Source organism: Pan troglodytes, chromosome 6 (genome assembly GCF_028858775.2).
Source record: "Pan troglodytes isolate AG18354 chromosome 6, NHGRI_mPanTro3-v2.0_pri, whole genome shotgun sequence".
NCBI classification, from domain to species: domain Eukaryota; kingdom Metazoa; phylum Chordata; class Mammalia; order Primates; family Hominidae; genus Pan; species Pan troglodytes.
In genome coordinates this window covers 72,271,437-72,285,766 of record NC_072404.2, presented here as the reverse complement: position 1 = coordinate 72,285,766, position 14,330 = coordinate 72,271,437, and the positions used below count along the sequence as shown (strand labels likewise).

Below are 14,330 nucleotides of genomic sequence, written 5' to 3'. Positions count from 1 at the left end.
AATCTTTAGCTCTGTATTTTACCTTTCTAGCACATCGCAGTTCTGACCAGCCACATTCCGGACACCCAGTAGCCATACATGGCCAATAGCTGTCACATTAAAGTGCAGCTTTGACAACAGGGGTTTGAAGGGCCTGAACATTCCTTTTCTGCCAGAGGTGAGGGAAGAGCCTCTCCCTACCAACATCTCTCTTCAGTTCTGAGGTGGAACAGACCGTGGCCATAAAAAGAGCAGAGGGCAGCAGGAATAAAATAACCTAAGGTTGTTAAGAATTAATGTAATTAATATGTATATAATTAAAACTACTAGATGTATGAAAAACAATTCTGCATAGAGAATGTATAAACAAAAGCAAAATATGCTTTTAATGAAGAAAGTTAGAAACATTTTATCTAGTTTGAAATTACTTAATGATTGTTTCAAATTGAAAAAAGAAAAAACCAAAAATATAATATAAAAAGTTGAAAAATTTATTATAATAGACTATAAAATATTTATGAAAATCTACAGTAGCCAAAAATGACACATTTGATGGATTTATTTATAAGGTTTTATTAAAATTAGCTTTAGTATTAATAATACAGTAATACAAAAGTAAAAGTTGATTTTCTTTTGAACAAAAATTTTACATATCAATATGACATAGTACAATATTTTTGTCCACCTTTTGAATAAATTTTAAAATAAAGAAAGTAAAAAAGAGATAGAATTTTTCTCATGCTGTCTTTCTCAGGTTTTTTGACTGGAAAACTGAATCTCCTGTATCAAACAGTAAATGATTTTGTTTTTAAAATCTTTTAATTATCACTTTGGATAAATAAATGACTATTATTTTATGGTGATCTGTGGTCCTATTTTAGTGAAGTGTTTTAACCCTATGACATATTTGACAGGCTTCCCAACATCAAATTTTGCTTTAAAAGTGTCTTTTTTTTACACCCCAAACTTTTGGATGCTATAGAGTGTCAATGCAGCATGCAAAAGAGTGATAAACAGGCAGGGGGAGGCGGGCAGATCACCAGGTCAAGAGATGGAGACCATCCTGGCCAACATGATGAAACCCTGTCTCTACTAAAAATACAAAAATTAGCTGGGCATGGTGGTGAGCGCCTGTAATCTGAGCTACTCAGGAGGCTGAGGCTGGAGAATGACTTGAACCTGGGAGGCAGAGGTTGCAGTGAGCCAAGATCGCTCCATTGCACTCCAGCCTGGGCAACAAGAGCAAAACTTCGACTGAAAAAAAAAAAAGTTAACTTACATGGAAGCATTATCAAAATAAAAATAATGTTTGCCAGGCGTGGTAGCTTATGCCTGTAATCCCAGGACTTTGGGAGGCTGAGGCAGATGGATCACCTGAGGTCAGGAATTCAAGACCAGCCTTGCCAACATGGCAAAACCCTGTCTCTACTAAAAATACAAAAATTAAGCCAGACGTGGTGGTGGGTGCCTGTAATCCCAGCAACTCAGGAGTCTGAGGCAGGAGAATCGCTTGAATCCAGGAGGCAGAGGTTCCAGTGAGCTGAGATTGTGACATTACTCTCTAGCCTGGGTGACAGAGCGAGATTCTGTCTTAAAACTATATATATATATTTGACCTCCTTCGACTTATATTTTAATAAATATGTTATTAATATTTTTGTCAAAATTGTATGAAATTTCTAAAACTCTAATGTATCTGAGTATATGCTCTTATTCATAATTATGGTTATTATGATAAATTATTGTAGGCAACAGATATAATCAATTTCTTTTAATTTGTTTCTTTATAACCATGTAAAGTCATTTCCACAGTTAATGGCTTAATTCTGATGTAGTTTCTAAAAACTTTAAAAGCATGAAAAATCCTAGAGTACTGTGTATTCAAGGAGGTTCATGAAAAGATGGAAAAGGCCCAGATGAGTTGAGCACAGATTTCTGATAACGTTAGAATTATATTGTTTGAATTAGGTAAAGATTGTGAGAATTTGGCCAGGCACGGTGGCTCATGCCTGTAGTTCCGGCACCTTGCATTTCTGTGGGATCAGTCGTGATATCCCCTTTATCATTTTTTATTTCAACTATTTGATTCTTCTCTCTTTTCTTCTTTATTAGTCTGGCTAGCAGCCTATCGATTTTGTTGATCTTTTCAAAAACACCAGTTCCTGGATTCATTGATTTTTTTGAAGGGTTTTTTGTGTCTCTATCTCCTTCAGTTCTACTCTGATCTTAATTATTTCTTGTCTTCTGCTAGCTTTTGAATTTGTTTGCTCTTGCTTCTCTAGTACTTTTAATTTTGAGGTTAGGGTGTTGATTTTAGATCTTTCCTGCTTTCTCTTGTGGGCATTTAGTGCTATAAATTTCCCTCTACACACTGCTTTAAATGTGTTCCAGAGATTCTGGTACATCGTGTCTTTGTTCTCACTGGTTTCAAAGAACATCTTTATTTCTGCCTTCATTTCGTTATTTACCCAGTAGTCATTTAGGAGCAGGTTGTTCAGTTTCCATGTAGTTGAGCGGTTTTGAGTGAGTTTCTTAATCCTGAGTTCTAATTTGATTGCACTGTGGTCTGAGAGACTGTTTGTTGTGATTTCCATTCTTTTGTATTTGCTGAGGAGTGCTTTACTTCCAATAATGTGGTCAATTTTAGAATAAGTGCAATGAGGTGCTGAGAAGAATGTATATTCTGTTGGTTTAGGGTGGAGAGTTCTGTAGATGTCTTTTAGGTCCACTTGGTCCAGAGCTGAGTTCAAGGCCTGAATATCCTTGTTAATTTTCTGTCTCGTTGACCTGTCTAATATTGACAGCGGGGTGTTAAAGTCTCCCACTATTATTGTGTGGAAGTCTAAATCTCTTTGTAGGTCTCTAAGAACTTGCTTTATGAATCTGGGTGCTCCTGTATTGGGTGCATTTATATTTGGGATAGTTAGCTCTTCTTGATGCATCGATCCCTTTACCATTACATAATGGCCTTCTTTGTCTCTTTTGATCTTTATTGGTTTCAAGTCTGTTTTATCAGAGATTAGGATTGCAACTCCTGCTTTTTTTTGCTTTCCATTTGCTTGGTAAATATTCCTCCATCCCTTTATTTTGAGCCTACGTGTGTCTTTGCACGTGAGATGGGCCTCCTGAATACAGCACACTGATGGGTCTTGACTCTTTATCCAATTTGCCAGTCTGTGTCTTTTAATTGGGGCATTTAGCCCATTCACATTTAAGGTTAATATTGTTATATGTGAATTTGATTCTGTCATTATGATGCTAGCTGGTTATTTTGCCCATTAGTTGATGCAATTTCTTCATAGTGTCGATGGTCTTTACAATTTGGCATGTTTTTGCAGTGGCTGGTGCCTGTTGTTCCTTTCCATATTTAGTGCTTCCTTCAGGAGCTCTTGTAAGGCAGGCCTGGTGGTGACAAAATCTCTTAGCATTTGTTTGTCTGTAAAGGATTTTCTTTCTCTTTCACTTATGAAGCTTAGTTTGGCTGGATATGAAATTCTGGGTCGAAAATTCTTTTCTTTAAGAATGTTGAATATTGACCCCCATTCTCTTTTGGCTTGTAGGGTTTCTGCAGAGAGATCCACTGTTAGTCTGATGGGCTTCCCTGTGTGGGTAACCCGACCTTTCTCTCTGGCTGCCCTTAACATTTTTTCCTTCATTTCAACCTTGGTGAATCTAACGATTATGCGTCTTCGGGTTGCTCTTCTCGAGGAGTATCTTTGTGGTGTTTTCCGTATTTCCTGAATTTGAATATTGGCCTATTTTGCTAGGTTGAGGAAGTTCTGGATAATCTCCTGAAAACTGTTTTCCAACTTGGTTCCATTCTCCCCGTTGCTTTCAGGTACACCAGTCAAATGTAGATTTGGTGTTTTCACATAGTCCCATATTTCTTAGAGGCTTTGTTCATTCCTTTTTTATTCTTTTTTCTCTAATCTTGTCTACTTGCTCTATTTCAGTAAGTTGAACTTCAATCTCTGATATCCTTTCTTCTCATTGATTGATTCGGCTATTGATACTTGCGTATGCTTCATGAAGTTCTTGTGCTGTGTTTTTCAGCTCCATCAGGTCATTTATGTTCTCTAAACTGGTTATTCTAGTTAGCAAATTGGCTAACCTTTTTTCAAGGTTCTTAGCTTCCTTCCATTGGGTTAGAACATGCTCCTTTAGCTCAAAGGAGTTTGTTATTACCCACTTTTTGAAGCCTACTTCTGTCAATTCACCAAACTCATTCTCTGTCCAGTTTTGTTCCCTGCTGGTGAGGAGTTGTGATCCTTTGGAGGAGAAGAGGCGTTACGGTTTTTGGAATTTTCAGTCTTTTTACGCTAGTTTCTCCCCATCTTTGTGGATTTATCTACCTTTGGTCTTTGATGTTGGTGACCTTCGGATGGGGTCTCTGTGTGGACGTGCTAGTCCTTTCTGTTTGTTAGTTTTCCTTCTAACAGTCAGGCCCCTCTGCTGCAGGTCTACTGGAGTTTGCTGGAGGGTCCACTCCAGACCCTGTTTGCCTGGGTATCGCTAGAGGAGGCTACAGAACAGCAAAGATTGCTGCCTGTTCTTTCCTCTGGAAGCACCCAGAGGGGCAACTGCCAGATGCCAGCCAGAGCTCTCCTGTATGAGGTGTCTGTCAGCCCCTACTGGGAGGTGTCTCCCAGTCAGGATACATGGGGGTCAGGGACCCACATGAGGAGGCAGTCTGACTCTTAGCAGAGCTCAAACGCTGAGCTGGGAGGTCCGCTGCACCCTTCAAAGCTGTCAGGCAGGGATGTTTAAGTCTGCTGAAGCTGCGCTAAAATTTTTTAGTATGTCATTTGAATAAACTCTGTGGTCCAAGTCAAATCACCTATAAGAACCCCTCATTTATCTGTCTATGCACCTAATTTGGAGACACAAACTTCGTACTTAAGAGGACATAAATTTAATGTTCAGTGTGGACCCATGAAGAACCTAGACAGCCAACAGCCAGTTGTTCATTCCTGAGTTCTTAAAGCTTCTATTATTAAAAAGCTGTGCATTCCATTATCATTATAGAAGAGATAAAATAATCTACATAAAATATAAATTAGGCCGGGTGCAGTGGCTTACGCCTGTATTCCCAGTACTTTGGGAGGCTGAGGTAGGTGGATCACGTGGTCAAAAGATCAAGACCATCCTGGCCAACATGCCGAAACCCCATCTCTACTAAAAATACAAAATTAGCCGGGTATAGTGGCACACGTCTGTAATCCCAGCTATTCAGGAGGCTGAGGCAGAAGAATCACTTGAACCTGGGAGGTAGAGGTTGCAGTGAGCCAAGATCACACCATTGCACTCCAGCCTGGGCAACAAGAGCGAAACTCCATCTCAAAAAAAAAAAAAAAAAGAAAGAAAAAGAAAAGAAAATAGTCACATCATCTACATGTTGAGGCCACAGATATGTATATGTATTGATATGTATCAATAACCCTTGTGGGCAGGGACCAGACAGAAGAACCACATCACCTGTGTGCTGGGCTCTGTGATAAGTCACCCTTTATCTGTGGGTATGGCCCAGGCAGAAAAGGCAAGCCAAATCACCTGGTGCAGGGCCCAGAGATATGTCACAATGTCTTCTATAGGCAAAGGCCAGGGAACAGAGGAGAGTCACATCAAATAGTTGATGGACCCAGAGATATGTCACAATGTCCCTGTAATCAGGGTCTAGGTAAGAGACTCAAATCACCTTTGTTCTGGGCCCAGCAATATGTCACAATGCTTTCTCCATAGCTGTCATACAAAGAGGAGACCCAGGCTCTTACCTAATTCACTAAGCCTAGCTATGACAGTATCTCTTACATTGGCTGGCTTGTAGGAAGAGGGTCGTCAGCTCTCCTGTGAGCTGGACCAAGATATATGTCATAATCCAGTAGAGAGCAAGCATGAGAGTCACATCACCTGGGTGCTGGGCAAGGGATATGTTACAATCTTCCCTGAGGACAGGGACCAGGCAGGAGAGTCACATTAGCAGGAGAGTCACATTACCTGGGTGCTCAGGGAGGGATCTTATTTGACAATCCCCTCCTGAAAGCAAGGCACAGAATGCATAGTCACGTCACATGGGTTCTGGGCCCAGTAATATCTTACGATGCTCAGTATGAGCAACACCCTCTCAGGAGAGGCAGATTACCTTAATGGTGGACCCAGCAATATGTCACAATCTTCTTTGTGGGCAGGATGCAGGAAGAACAAAAGTCACATCTTCTAGGTGATGGATGCAGGGAGATGTAAACAGTCCCTCTGTGGAAAGGGCCAAGGCAGAAGCCTCCAATTCTATAAATGTAGGGCCCAGTGATTTGTTACAATACCTAACATATGCAAAGCCCAGGCAAATAGGAGAGTTATGTCACTTAGCTCCTGGGTCAAGTAATATGTCCCAATCCTCCCTTTTGACGTGGCCCAGGCAGCAGAAGAAAGTGACATCATCTAGGTAATGAATAAAGAGATATGTCATAATACACCTGTGGACAGGGCCAAGGCAAGAGTCACATCACTTAGATGTTGGTCCCAGCCATATGTCAAAATACACAAAGTATACTGGACCCAGGAAGGAGAGGAGAGTCATGTCACCTAGGTTCTGGGCCCAGGCATACATCACAATCCCTACTTGGGCAGAGCCCAAGCAGTAGAAGGGAATTACATCACCTAGATACCGGGTCAAGAAATATGTCATGATACTTTCTGAGGGAAAGAATGAGGCAGGAGATTCACATCACCTAGGTGAGGGGCCCAGAGATATGTCACAATGACCTTTGTTAGTAGAGCTCAGGGAAAAAAAGTTACATAACACAGGTGCTGGGCCAAATGATATGTCACAATTCTAACCATAGATAGATCCCAGTAAGAAGAAAGTCAAATCATCTATAAGATGGGCCCAAAGATAAGTCAAAATTACCTCTGTGGGCAGGGACCAGGCAGAAGAATCACGTCACCTGTGTACTGGTGATAAGCCACTTTATTTTGTAGGCATGGCCCAGGTAAGAGAAGAGAGTCACATCACCTAGGTTCTCAGCCTAAAAATATGTCACAATCTCTTTTATGAGCAAAGCCAAGGTAAGAGAGGAGAATGACATCAAATAGTTGATGGGCTAGAAGACATGCCGCAATGCCACCTGTGGGCAGGGTTTACAGGGAGACTCACATCACCTTGGTGCTAGGTTCAGCAATATGTCACAATGCCTTTTGAGGGCAGGGCTGAGCAAAAGAGTAACTTCAGCTCTTTTTTTTTTTTGAGACGGAGTCTTGCTCTGTTGCCCAGGCTAAAGTGCAGTGGCGCAATCTCAGCTTACACAAGCACCACCTCCCAGGTTCAAGCAATTCTCCTGCCTCAGCCTCCCAAGTAGCTGAGATTACAGGCACCTGCCACTGCGCCTGGCTAATTTTGTATTTTTGTAATTTTTAATTTTGTATTTTTAGTAGAGACAGGGTTTCACCATCTTGGCCAGGCTGGTCTAGAACTCCTGACTTCATGATCCACCCTCCTCAGCCTCCCAAAATGCTGGGATTACAGGCATGGGTCACCACGCCCAGCCAGTAATGTCAGCTTTTTGTTGGGCCCAGCAATATGACACAATCTCCTCTCTTGGCAGGACCTAGGAAGACAAAAAGAGTCACATCAACTAAGTACTGGGCCCAGTGAAAGATCACAATCACCTCTGTTAGCAATAAGAAGGCATAGTCACAACACCTGGGTAATGGGTGCAGAGATACATCACAATGCCCCCTGTAGGAAGAGCCCAGCAGCAACATAACACTGGTAATGGACCCAGCAGTATGTTACAATGGCCAAGGTGGCCAGGGCATGGCAGAAGAGTCATATAACTTGGGTGAAGGGCCAAGTTATATGTCACAACATTCTTCTGTGACCAGCACCAAGGCAGGAGAGGAGACTCAAATCCCCTGTGTGCAGAGCCCAGCAATGTTTCAAAATGCCTCCTGTGAGCAGCATCAAATGCAGGAGAATAGTGTCACATTAAGTAGATGGTGGGTCCAGCCATATGTCACTATTCCGTCTCCAGGCTGGGCCTAGGCAGAAGAGTCATTCACTCAGGTGCTGAGCAGAGGTATATTTCACAATCACACCTGCAGGAAAGTCCAGGGACGAGACTAACAATTCCACACATGTCCTGGTTGTAGGTGTGAGTATTAACACTTTCTGTGCTTTTTGTCTAACTACACGAGTTACAATCTCATTGGTAAACTGTATCTGCGCATGACAGCCTCAATCCCTTCTGCAGATTTGTGTTGCTTTAGTGGAGTCACAGCCTCACGGGTGTGCTGAATTTGTTTCTGACAGTACCAACTAACCTGGAGATCAGATCCAGGTATGAGAAGAAATTTTAAAACTTTTAACTGCTTAAGGGTCTGAAATTTAGAACCTCAATAGTGGGCTGTGTTCATGTGAAAGATGACAAGTTTTACTGTCAACTTAGTGTGCATACCAGTGTCACAATCTCACCTGTGTGCTGGGCCTTGTTAGGACACTCTCTATACCACTCGAGGGCTTTATATAACATACACATGAGTCACAATATGCTCTGATACCTTCATGCTGGTACAGACCAATGATTGTAGCTGTGATCCTAGGCCCAGGTATGAGAGTCAGCATCTTTTCAATTGGCTGTGTGAAAATAATAGAGTCATCACCTGCCCATGTGGTAAGTTTAGAAGTGAGTCACCATTCAAACTGTGGCCAGATGTTAACAAATGACAATCACAATTCCAATTGTGAACTATGTCTCCGTGTAAGATTCAGGACCTCACTAGTGGGGTCTGTCCATGTTTGAGGGTGACAATCCTTATGGTTGGTGGTGTGTGCATATGAGAAACACAATCTCACCTGTGTGCTGGGCTCTGGAATGTCACACTCTACCACCCAAGGGCTTTATGTGATATGCAAGAGAGCAGTAGTCTTGAATAACCTTCATACAAAGAGAAGACCGAGGATCTTACCTGTTTTTCTAAGCTAGCTATGAGTAATAGTATCTCTCCTATTGGCTGATTTGAGAGTCATCATTGTACTTGTGACCTGGCCCCAGATATATGTCACAATCCCACCTGTAGGAAGTGAGCAAAAAAAGAGTGTCGCATTACTTGGGTGCTGGGCTAGGCCTATGTCACTATCTCCCCTGAGGACAGGGACAAAACCCAGAAAACATCTGGGTTTTTGGCCAGGGATATTTTGCAATCCCCTCCTGAAAGCAGGACACAGGCCAGCAGTGTTCACATCACCTGGGTGCTGGGCCCAGTGATATTTCACAAAGTTCCCTGTGAGAAAGATCAAGGCAGGAGAGACACACCACCTGGTTATTGGGTCTAGTGACATGTCACAATCTTTCTTGTGGACAGGGTACATGCAGAAAAGGAGAGTCAGATTCTCTGGGTGACAGATGCAGAGATATTTCACAAGGTTCTAGGTCAGCAGAACACAGGCAGGAGTCTTTTATTCCCTACATGTTGGGTCCAGTGATATGTCATAATTCCCAATATATGCATTGCCTGGGGAAAAAGGCAAGTCATGGCACCTAGGTGCTGAGTATAGTGATATGTCATCATTTCCTCTTTTGGCAAGATTCAAGCAGAAGGGGGGGTCACATCGCCTAGGCGATGAATGAAAAGTTGTGTCATAATACCCCGGTGGGCAGAGCCAATGCAAGAGAGTAGCATTACCTAGGTTTATGATCGAGCCCCATGTCACAATACACAATTTATGCCGGGCCCAGGCAAGAGAAGAGAGTTACATTACCTAGGTGCTGGGTTCAGCAATCCATCACAATTTTCTCATGAGCAGAGCCCAAGCAGTAGAGAAGAGTCACATCACCTATTTGCTGGGCCCAGAGATATTTCATAGTCTCTTCTGTGAGCAAAGTCCATGTAAGAGAAGAGAGTTACATCAAATAGTTGATGGGCCCAGAGATATGTCACAATGCCCCATGTTGGCAGAGTCTACTAAGAAGACACATCGTTTTGATGCTGAGCTAAGAAATATGTCACAATGTCTTCAAGGGTGGGTGCAAGGCAAAAGTGTCACATCACCTTCATTTTGAGGACAGCAATAAGTCAAAATCTCCCTTGTGGGCAGAACCTAAGAAGAAGAAAAAAGTCACAATAGCTAGGTGCAGGGTTCAGCAATAGGTAAAAAGCCCCTTGTGAGCAGAAACCAGGCAGGAAAAGGGAGTCAGAACACCTGAGTGATGAGTGCTGAGATATGTCACAACGCTCCCTGTAAAAAGGGCCCAGGCAGAGGAGTCACATCACCTGGGTCTTGGACACTGCAATATGTCAAAATGGTCAATGTGGGCAGGGCACAGGCAGAAGAGTCACATAACCTGGGCTCAGAGGCCAAGCAATATGTCACAAATGTCCTCTCTGTGGGCAGCTCCAAGGCAGGAGTATAGATCACATCACCTGAGTTTTGGGCCCAGAGAAATATTAAAATTCCATCTGTGGGCGTGCCCTAGGAAGGGAAGTCAAATCAGTCAGATACTAGGCACAGGCATGTGTCAGAACCACACCTGTAGGAAAGTCCAGGGATGAGATGAACAATCCCACACATGTTCCAGCTTTAGGTGTGAGAGTCAACACCTTGTGTGTGATTGGTCTAAGCACATGAGTAAAAATCTTTTTAAAATTTTTTTTATTTTAGTTTTATTTATTTATTTATTGAGATGGAGTCTTACTCTGTCACCCAGGCTGAAGTGCAATGGCACGATCTCGGCTCACTGCAACCTCCGCCTCCCAGGTTCAAGTGATTCTCCCGCCTCAGCCTCCTGAGTAGCTGGGATTACAGGCACTCACCACTACGTCCGGCTAATTTTTGTATTCTTAGTAGAGACAGGGTTTCACCATGTTAGTCAGGCTGGTCTCGAACTCCTGACCTCAGGTGATCTGCCCGCCTCTGCCTCCCAAAGTGTTGGTTTACAGGTGTGAGCCACTGCATCCGGCTATGAGTAAGAATCTTAATGGTAAACTTAATCTCTGCATGAGAGTCTCAATTCCTCCTGTGACCTCCTTAGTAGAGTCACAGCCTCACACGTGCTGAATCTTGGTCTGAGGGTCACCGACTCACATGTGGACCAAATCGATGTGTGAGTCAATTTTCAGCTGGACATGGTGGCTCATGTCTATAATCCAAGCACTTTGAGAGGCCAAGGTGGGTGGATCATTTGAGGCCAGGAGTTTGAGACCAGCCTGGCCAACATGGTAAACCTCCCTCTCTACTAAAAATACAGAAATTAGCCGGGTGTGGTGGCATATGCTTGTAATCACAGCTACTTGGGTGGCTAAGGCACAAGAATCGCTTGACCCTGGGAGGCAGAGTTCGCACTGAGCTGAGACCGTGCCAGTGCACTCCAGCCTGGATGAGAGAACAAGACTCTGTCTCAAAAAGAGAGAGAGAGAGAGAGTCAATTCTCCAGATTTTGACTGTTTCTGGGTGGAAGATTCAGAACCTCAAAAATGGGTTGTGTTCATGTGGAAGGATGCCAGTTTTTACTACAGTGTAGCTGTACAGGAGTGTCACAGTCTCAACTCTGTGCTGAGCTCTGTGAGAACACTCCCTTTATCACCCAAGAGCTTTATACAGAATGCATGAGAGTTGTAATTTGGTCTGAGATCTTTGTGCTGGCCCCATGATCATACCTGTGGCTCTAAGCCCATGTATAAGAGTAAATACCTTTCCAATTGGCTAGTTTCTTTTTCTTTGTTTCTTTCTTTCTTTTTTTTTCTGGGTTGGGGGGTGGTGGGGATAGAGTCTTACTCTATCACCCAGGCTGGAGTACATCTCAGCTCACTGCAACCTCCGTCTCCTGGGTTCAAGCAACTCTCCAGCCTCAGCCTCCTGAGTAGCTGTGATTACAGGCACATGCCACTATGCCCAGCTAATTTTTGTGTTTTTAGTAGAGATGGGTTTTTGCCACATTAGCCTGGCTGGTCTCAAACTCCTGACCTCTGGTGATCTGCCCACCTCAGCCTCTCAAAGTGCTGGGATTACAGGTGTGAGCCACCATGCCCAGCCTAATTAGCTAGCTTCTGATAAAAGAGTTCACACTTACCTATGACCTGGATTTAAAAATAAGTTGCCATTTCAACTGTGGCTGGATGTTCACATGTGAGAGTCAAAAATTCAGCTGCATACTGCATCTATGTGTGAGATTCAAGACTTAACCAATTTGTTCTTTTCATGTGTGAGGGTGACAATCCTAATATTCAGCTGGGTGTGCATGCAAAAAAGACAATCTCACCTTTGTGCTTGGCCCTGTGATGACACTCACTGTATCGCTGAAGGGCATTATGTAACATGTGAGAGTGGTAATCCCGTATAACTTTTTTTTTTTTTAAAGATGAAGTTTCACTCTGTTGCCAGGCTGGAGTGCAGTGGCGCGATCTTGGCTCACTGCAATCTCCACCTCCCAGGTCCAAGCGATTCTGCTGCCTCAGCTTCCCAAGTAGCTGGGACTACAGGCATGTGCCACCATGCCCAGCTAATTTTTATATTTTTAGTAGAGATGGGGTTTCACCATTTTGGCCAGGACGGTTTTGATCTCTTGACCTCAGGAGATTGCCCGTATCGGTCTCCCAAAGTACTGGGATTACAAGCGTGAGCCACTGCGCCCAGCTCCCATAACTTTTTTTTTTTTTTTCTTGAGATGGAGTCTCGCTCTGTCGCCCAGGCGGGAGTGCAGTGGTGCCATCTCAGCTCACTGCAACCTCCGCCTTCCGGGTTCAAGCAATTCTCTGCCTCAACCTCCCAAATAGCTGGGATTACATGCGCCCGCCACCACGCCCAGCTAATTTTTGTATTTTTATTAGAGATGGGGTTTCACCATCTTGGCCAGGCTGGTTTTGAACTCCTGACCTCATGATCCACCCGCCTTGGCCTCCCAAAATGCTGGGATTACAGACCTGAGCCACCGCGCCAGGCTGCCCATAACTTTTATATAAAGAGGAGACCCAGGGTCTTACCCGTTACACTAAGCCTCAGTACAAGAGACAGCATTGCTCATATTGGCAGGCTCAAGGAACAAAAGTCATCATCATACCTCTGAGCTTGGACAAGATATATATCAGAATTCCAGCTGTGGGTAGAGAGTAAGCAGGAGAGTAAGTTTACCTGGGTGCTGGGAAAAAGACGTGTTACAATATTCCCTGAGGACTGGCACCAGGAGAGTCACATCATCTGGGTACCAGGCCAGGGAAATGTCACAATTCCTTCTGGAAATCAGGGCAAAGAAAGCAGAGTCACAATACCTGCATGCTGGGCCCAGTGATATGTCACAATGCTCCCTGTAGGCAATACCCAGGCAGGAAAGACACATTGTCTCAATCGTGGACCCAGCAATATGTCACAATCTTCCTTATAGGCAGGATGCAGGCAGAACAGGAGAGTCACATCTCAGTGACAGATGCAGGGATACTTTACAATGCCCCCTGTTGGCAGGGCCAAGGCAGGAGTCTTAAATCCCATTCATGTAGGGCTCAGCCATAGGACTCAATACCCGATATATGCAAGGTGCAGGCAAATAAGACAGTCACATCACCCCTAGGTGTTGGGTCAAGTGACACACTCCAATCCCCTTTTTTGTCAGGGCCCAGGCAGAAGGAAAGAGTCACATCACCTAGGTGATGAACAAAATAACATGTCATAATATCCTTGCGGGCAAAGCACAGGCAAAAGAGTTGCATCACCTAGGTTTTGATCCCAGCCATATGTCACAATGTAAAATGTATGCAGGGCCCAGGCAGGAGAGGAGAGTCACATCACCTAGCCTCTTGGCCCAGTGATACATCACAATCCCTTGGACAGAACCCAAGCAGTAGAAGAGAGTCACATCATCACCTAGGTGCTGGGTCCAGCAATATGTCACAATACACCCTAAGGGGAGGGCCCAGGCAGGAGAGTCACATCACCTAGGTGAGAGGCCCAGAGGTATATCACAATGCATCCTGCATTAAGGCTAAGGAAGAAGAAAAAGAAAGTCATAAAGCCTATGGGATAGGCCAAGTTATATTTCACAATCACCCTAGTGAGCATGGTTGAGGCATGAGTGGACAGTCACATGATGTAGGTGCTGAGCCAAGTAATTTGTCACAATCCCCTCTGTGATTAGGGACCAGGTAGGAGAAAAAAGTCAAATCACCTGGGTGATGGATGCAGAGATATGTCACAATATGCCTTGTAGGCAGGGCTCTGACAAGAGAGTAACATCACTTTCGTGTTGGATTCAGAAATATGTCACAATGCCCCATGTAAGCACGGCACAAGCAGGAGAGTCAGAAAAATTGAATGCGAGGCCTGGTGATATTTTATAATTTCCACTGTGGACAGGTTCAAAGAAGAAAAG

At 43.7% G+C, this 14,330-nt stretch overlaps 1 long non-coding RNA gene across 2 annotated transcripts; it reads right to left on the bottom strand.

Annotated features, from left to right (window-relative positions):
- Positions 1 to 9,398: 9,398 nt before the first annotated feature.
- Positions 9,399 to 13,597, bottom strand: LOC107976147 (uncharacterized). Of its 2 annotated transcripts, XR_001719820.2 has the most exons (3): positions 13,100 to 13,597; positions 12,042 to 12,129; positions 9,399 to 10,072 (listed from the first exon to the last, which is right to left on the bottom strand). It is a non-coding gene; the product is annotated as an uncharacterized LOC107976147 (long non-coding RNA). The 2 variants fall into 2 exon arrangements; XR_001719819.2 differs by lacking the exon at positions 12,042 to 12,129.
- Between the last annotated feature and the right edge of the window lie 733 nt (positions 13,598 to 14,330).